This window comes from Macrotis lagotis, chromosome X (genome assembly GCF_037893015.1).
Source record: "Macrotis lagotis isolate mMagLag1 chromosome X, bilby.v1.9.chrom.fasta, whole genome shotgun sequence".
Lineage (NCBI taxonomy): Eukaryota > Metazoa > Chordata > Mammalia > Peramelemorphia > Peramelidae > Macrotis > Macrotis lagotis.
Window position 1 is genome coordinate 109,204,493 of NC_133666.1, and position 7,312 is coordinate 109,211,804.

Genomic DNA, 7,312 nt, shown 5'->3' on the forward strand with positions numbered 1-7,312 from the left:
CCTTAAGGTTTATCAAACATTTTCCCTACAGTAACCTTGCAGGGTAGGGTAGCTGATGTAAATGATAGCTTCCTTTTACAGATGAGAAAACTGGGACTCAGAAAGGTTAATTTATCTCTCTGCAGTGATATAACTAATAAGTGTCAGTGAGAAGATTCTGAGCAGATATTATTCCAGGTACCCAAGTGGTACATTGAGTAAAATGCTGAACTTGGAGATAGAAAGGTGTAAGTTTAAATCTTATCTCAGACATTTCCTAGCATTATAACCCAAGGCAAGTCACTCACAAACCTCATTTGTCTCCTCTCCAAAATGTAAATAATAGCATTTTCTCTTCAAAGTTGTGAGGATAAAATAAAATAATTTTGTAAAACACTTTATAAGTTTTAAAAATCTATATAAATGTGAGTATTTATATTTTAAAAGATTTTAGAGATTAGAAAATAGATATATAGGGGTGGCTAGGTGGCACAGAGCACTGACCCTGGAGTCAAGAGTGCCTGAGTTCAATTCTGGCCTCAGACACTTAATAATTACCTAGCTGTGTGGCCTTGGGCAAGCCACTTAACCACATTTGCCTTGCAAAAACTTTAAAAAAGGGAAGGAGGCGGAGGAATGGTGTTCTAGTAACATCTGTGGGCTGCGGGACCCTGAGGCCCGAGTATTGAAGATGACAACAGCGGCAAGGCCTACCTTTGAACCTGCAAGAGGTGGAAGAGGAAAAGGGGAAGGTGATTTGAGTCAGCTTTCCAAGCAATATTCAAGCAGAGATCTACCTTCTCATACAAAGATTAAATACAGGCAAACAACTCAAGATGCTCCTGAAGAGGTTCGCAACGGTGATTTCAGGCAAGAATTGGAAGAGAAAGAGAGAGTTGCTGCAAGAGAAAAAAACAGAGATCGTCCAACTAGAGAGCACACAACCTCTTCTTCTGTGTGTAAGAAACCTCGGTTGGATCAGATTCCTGCAGCCAATCTTGATGCAGATGATCCTCTAACAGATGAAGATGATGAAGATGAAGACTTTGAGGAAGAAAATGGTGATGATGACACTGCTGCTCTCTTGGAAGAACTAGAAAAAATAAAAAAAGAAAGAGCTGAAGAACAAGCCCGGAAGGAACAAGAACAAAAGGCCGAAGAAGAGAGAATTCTGATGGAAAATATCCTCAGTGGAAACCCTCTCCTTAATCTCACTGGTCCTTCTCAACCTCAGGCCAACTTCAAAGTAAAGAGAAGGTGGGATGATGATGTTGTCTTTAAGAACTGCACCAAAGGAGTAGATGAACTGAAAAAGGACAAAAGATTTGTAAATGATACTCTTCGGTCAGAATTTCACAAAAAGTTCATGGGAAAATATATCAAGTAGTACAGTTTTATGTGCTTAATTATTGAAAGGGGGCTCATTGAAACTTTAAGGTTCATTCTGGCTTTAGCTTGGTCAGGATTTTCTTCCCATGGATTTGATGGCTTATAGATTTCCTGCCTTTAAAATTTTAAAATACATTTTTTTAATTTTTATTGGTCAATACTATTTTATTTGATAATGGTATCCTCGATCTCAGAATTAGTTTAACCCCTCTTGCTACATTGTTAATTTATCATTTAATAAACCAGTTTGTGTTCTGTGAACGTTTCCAGTTGTACTATTTTTTTCTTGTAAAAATGTATGAGAAAATCTGGTTTCCAATAAAGATTTTAATTGTCTAAATACCCCTGTGTCTCAAGAAGTAAGCTTTTGTTCCCAGTGTTTAGTTTGAATTTGTGCAAGTGATAAAAAGCTTCATTTTGTATTTTAAAAGATTTGTGGCATGTTGTATATTAAAGCAAGTATTTGAATGCTCTTATAAAAAAAACTTTAAAAAAGAATCGATATATAGATTAATAGTTGTTAATTACTTCTTTTGGTTAATAAATACCATCCATGTTTTTTATACTTTTAGAATCTTTTATTTTCTTTGAGACACTTGAAAATTCTATTTCAGAGTGATTTTATTTTTAATTAATATTTTTAAATAAGCAAGCATTTATTTTCTGGCCTTCCATCCATAATGGAAAAAGGAAAACAAAATTCAAAACCCTAGTAAATAACATTCCTAGTCAAACAAAACAAATTTCCACATTGGCCATGTCTAATAAATGTGTCTAAATCTCTTTCAAAAGATAGGCAGTATTCTTTTGGCAGAGAATCAGAGTGCTTTTAAAACATGTTACATCTACATGCTCCCTGTGTTCCAGTGCAACTGCTCTGCCGGACTTCTCTTATTAAGTGTCATTTCCCCTTCCTCACATAGCACTTCAGGTTCTGAGGTAATAAAATGTGATGCTTACACTCTAATCAATACAAAAATAGTATGTTACTTTGAAAACACTGGCATATGGCTCTCATTTCTTATTTGTTTGTCAGCTTCCTCTAAATTTTATCCACAAGTGATTAGAGGATGACATGCTTCTGTAGGCTTCTTCTTTCTTATTGCTTTTCCACTATAATGCTATTTTAAAGTATCCCATAAATGCTTTGCAAAAGATTTTGTTTTCCAAGTAGTGTGACTTTTTGCTGCCATTTCTCTTCTTGGAAAAGAAGATGAAATGTCTCCTGATTAAGATGGCTTCTGGCAGGATTTTTTGTTTGTTATTTTAATCAAAGTATTAGTGAGAAATGCTTTGTATTGGTTAAATTTCTCTTCAGTTTCACAGTTAATAGCTTATTTAAATAAGTTGACAGTTCATTAGAGTCACTAAAATTTCTTCTTATATATAACCTTTTTTCTAATGTAGAATTCATTTTGACTTTTCCTCCAACTTAAGAGTCCTTAACCTGATGTCTGTAAAGATGGGTTTTTTTAAATTTTTATTCATTTAAGGCAATGGGGTTAAGTGACTTGCCCAAGGTCATACAGCTAGGCGATTATTAAGTGTCTGAGGTCAGATTTGAACTCAGGTCCTCCTGACTCCAGGGCTGGTTCTCTATCCACTATGCCACCTAGCTGCCCCTAAAGATGTTTTTAAAAGACATTTTGTTAACCATATTTTCAGGGTAATGAGTTTTCTTTCTAATCTTATGTATTTCATTTTACAAATTTAAAAAACATTATTCTGAAAAGGAATTCATAGACTTTACCACATTGCCAGAGGGGTCATGACACACAAAAAGATTAAGAATCTCTTCTCTAACCAATCTGTTATCTGACTGCATAGAGCTTATCCCAAAATGACACCCATTTTGATAACCATTCATTTCCTTTTTGTTAAGGGGACAGTTTCATCTTTTGAGGTGTTGCCTGAGACTTGCTACATAATAATAACTGACATTTATATACAACTTACTATGTTCCTGAAAATATCTGAAGAACTTTTACAGTTATTATCTTACTTGATCCACAGAACTCTGGGAGGTATGTGTTATTTCGCAGATAAGGAAATTGAGGTAAATAGAAGATAAGTGACTTGCCAAAGGTTGTACAGCTAGAAAGTGCCTGAGTCTCCCCAGCTCCACCTACATAATCAAAACATATAGTCTTGTGTCTCTGGGGGTATCTTCAATTAATTGATCTCTTTCATTTCGCCATTCTGAAACATGCTTTTCATCACCTTCACATTGAAGTAGGCGTCCCCATTCTCTGTACCTTTTCATAAGATATAGAGTGGGAAGAAACCTTAGAGATTATTGAATGTACCTCCTCCCTGTTTTACAAATAAAGAGTCTGAGATTCAAAGTAAAATGTTCTATTTAAGGTCACACAGAACTATGGTTTGAACTTGGGCCATTAAATTTCAAGATCTAAATTTAATTTGAAGGATAGTTTTTTCTTTTTTTCCTCCTCCTCAGATATTAGCATAGCAACTACAAATATCTCCATGTTGGTCTTTTTGCTTACCATTATAACTCATGTCATCATAAAAACCTGGGGAACCTTTATTTTATTTTTGGGGGGCTTTGACTTTTAACTATTATGTTTGGAACTCTCAATCTACTTCCCAAGGTTGATGGAGCAATCTTAATCAGCAGTAGCACTAGAGATACATCCCTGAAAACTTCATAAAGATCTTATTATTACTATATACTCACTTAATTTTAGAAGACTGATCCCTAATCGATAGAAAAAGTATCAAACATATCACAACACACAGCACATCCCAGCTGAGGGGAAACTTTGAAGTCACACTGTAGCATGTTCACATCAGGGAAGTTTTCTGGGGATTCTAGCAGAGTAAACTTCATGAACTCTATAGACTTACCTGAGTCTACCACAATATCTAAAGATAGTCAAAACAGCTTCACAGTAGTAGCTGACTGGAGGAAGGAAGATTTGCTCTTCTTATTCTTAATTTAGTTCTTCTCCTACTCAACTCTCCTTTGAAATTACTAAGATAATTGATAGTTCTTAATGGTCTCATTATAGAGAAGCTAGATGTCTCAGTGGATACAGTTCAGGGCTTGGAGTCTGGAAGACTCATCTTCCTGAGTACATATCTGGTCTGAGACCAATCACTTGGCTGTGTGACCCTGGGCAAGTCACTTAACCTTGTTTGCCTCAATTTCCTCATATGTGAAATAAGGTGGAGAACAAAATGGCAATTCACTTCGGTACCTTGCCAGGAAAACCCCAAATGAGATCACCAAGAATTGGAAATGACTGAACAGTGGCCTCATTTCCTCTGTCCAGAGTGCTGACAGAGGGGCTCATTTAAATTAACTCTGCCATCTACTTTCTTCACTAATAGGAATTTGTTCTGTTGTACAATTATTTTTTGATTTTGTGGTTTTACTTATAATGAAAATATAAAGTTACTCCAATAATATATTCCTTTGTACCACAATTGCAATAAACAAATTAAATTAATATTGTTAACATCTAAAGATGGTCTAAAAATCAGGTGATTCTGTGAAGAAGTTGTGATCTCAATGCAGATACATCACAATCAATTAATCAATCATTCAGTATTTATTAAGCAGTTGCAAAGTCCCAGGCACTGCTGAGAATAAAAGTATAAAATCCCTACTTTCTAGGGGTTTATATTTTACTGGGAGAAGACTACAAGTGTGTGTGTGTGTGTGTGTGTGTGTGTGTGTGTGTGTGTGTGTGTATAAAATGTACATAACATCATATAATGAATAAATGTAAATAAATACAAAATATATAAATACAGATTAGAGAGGAGAGAGGACTCTAGCAGTTGGGGACAACAGAAAAGACTTTGTATACAAAAGATGATGGTTAAATTATTTCATAAAGTGAAGGATCCTGTTTCAGAGGTATAGAGGAAATACATTCTAGGCATTGAAATCACTAAATCAAAGGCATGGAGATGAGTGATAGAGTGTCCTATAGGTGGAACTAAGTGAAGGCTAGTTTGACTGATTTGCAGTGTGAGAGAGGGAGTTATACCCAAGATTGCCGTAGAATGTGCTGGGCTTTAAAAACTAAGCACAATAATTTAGATGCAAGCCTAGAGGTCATAGGAAGTTATAGAAATTGATTGACATGGGGAGATCACAGATCTTTAAAGAACTGAAAATAAAGAGACACAAAGCACAATAAGAATTGAACAAAGAAAAAAATCATTTCCATCTTGAAGGATAATAAGTGAAAACTTTATGGAAGAGGTGGCCTTTAATGTAGGTCAAAACACAGAGACAGGAGAAGGATATTCTATGTTTGGCCAATAATATTAACAGATACATGGAAATATAAATTTTGAATAGGAGAAGCATACAAGGATAAGACTGTAGATGTAGAGTGGCCAGTGTAGAAAATACTTGATAGTAGATAGTGTTTCATAGTTGAATTACTACATTATCTCCTTTGAGCCTCACACTATCTCTGAGATAGAGTAAGTGAAAAATATTATTAACCATATTTACTAGTTGAAGAAAATGAAGTTTAGAAAGGAAAGGTAGTTTCTCCAAAGTCACATTAGCTAGTATTTAGCAGAACTGTGAATGAAATTCTACTAAGTCCAGTGCTTTAACCACTAAACTACATGGCCTGTCATGTGAATTTGGATAAATAACTGTATTATGTTATTAACTAATTAATACCTGGTAAAGAAGTTTAACCTTTTATAAACTTTTAAATTAGCTAAATCAAAGAGGATAATTGATTCCACAGACCAATTCATTTTATGGAACAGTTGTTAATGATAACATTGATTAAAAAGTGAATCAGTCTTGGACAAAAACATGTATGGTATCTTTAATTCAAATCTTGAATAGTCTTGAACTATCTAGAATAGTATCCATCCAAGTAATAGATTTTGTTTTGTTTACAAAGCAAATCAAAGATTTAAAAAGCAGATTTTACCATACAATTACAAAACATAATCTTAGAAAGTTCAAGTGTTGTTAGGGTAGAACTCTGTTAAATTTTGTTTAATTTTTATTTAAGGCAATGGGATTTGAGTGACTTGCCCAAGTTCACTCAGATAGGTAATTATTAAGTGTCTGAGGCTGGATCTGAACTCAGGTTAAAACTATTATTTTTAAGAGAACAGTTTCACCTAGGTCTTCCATGAGATCTAAAGGAACATCCATCTCACTTCTTAAGAGTCTTTTCCAAACCCTCTTCTTTTTTTAATCTAAAACACCATTGTTGTCTAAAATTAAGTTTAAAAAAAGATGTAGTACTTTCTGTCATAATTATAAACATAGAGATATTTACTGAAAGCTAATTGTGTTTGCATATTACTAGACTAGGCACTATATGAGGCTATAGAAAGCCACAGGGCATTTGCAATCCAAAGGAGAAGACAAGATGGATAGGATTTTTAACTGGCAGAGGTAAGCAGAGAGTTGGAAGTGTTGGAAGAAATTCCCTATTTTCCTTCTTGTGATCATTGAACAATGATCTTAGCTGAATTTGATAAGTCAACAAGTATTTACTATGTGCCAGGCCCTGTGCCAAGTGCAGAAAGCAGTGTGATATAGTAGATAAGGCTGGACTTAGGAGTCACTAGGGCATTAGTAATAGACTAGAGAGGGTATGTATACGAGTGATGCCTGGTGTTTAGGCTTCAATAGTATACTCTTGATGACAATAGAAAACAAAAGTTGCACAGATTGGGTAGATCTGGATGAGTTTCAGCTTTCATTGTTGAAGAGAATGATGAGATGATAGATTCATCTGAATGGTTGAGTCGAGGACCATCTCTTTTTTAACAGAATTTCAGAACCATGGGGTAGATTACTTTGTATATTTAACTAAACCAGTGTTTGAAATTTTTATTGGTACATTTTGTTTCCATGCCATCTTCATTTTTAAATATAACCATTCTTTGTATCTATAGAACTCATTCCTCATAACAAACAAAAAAA

At 34.6% G+C, this 7,312-nt stretch overlaps 1 pseudogene; it reads left to right on the forward strand.

The window, feature by feature from the left end:
- Nucleotides 1-398: 398 nt before the first annotated feature.
- On the forward strand, nt 399-5,091 carry LOC141497382 (spliceosome-associated protein CWC15 homolog pseudogene; annotated as a pseudogene).
- Nucleotides 5,092-7,312: the final 2,221 nt, after the last annotated feature.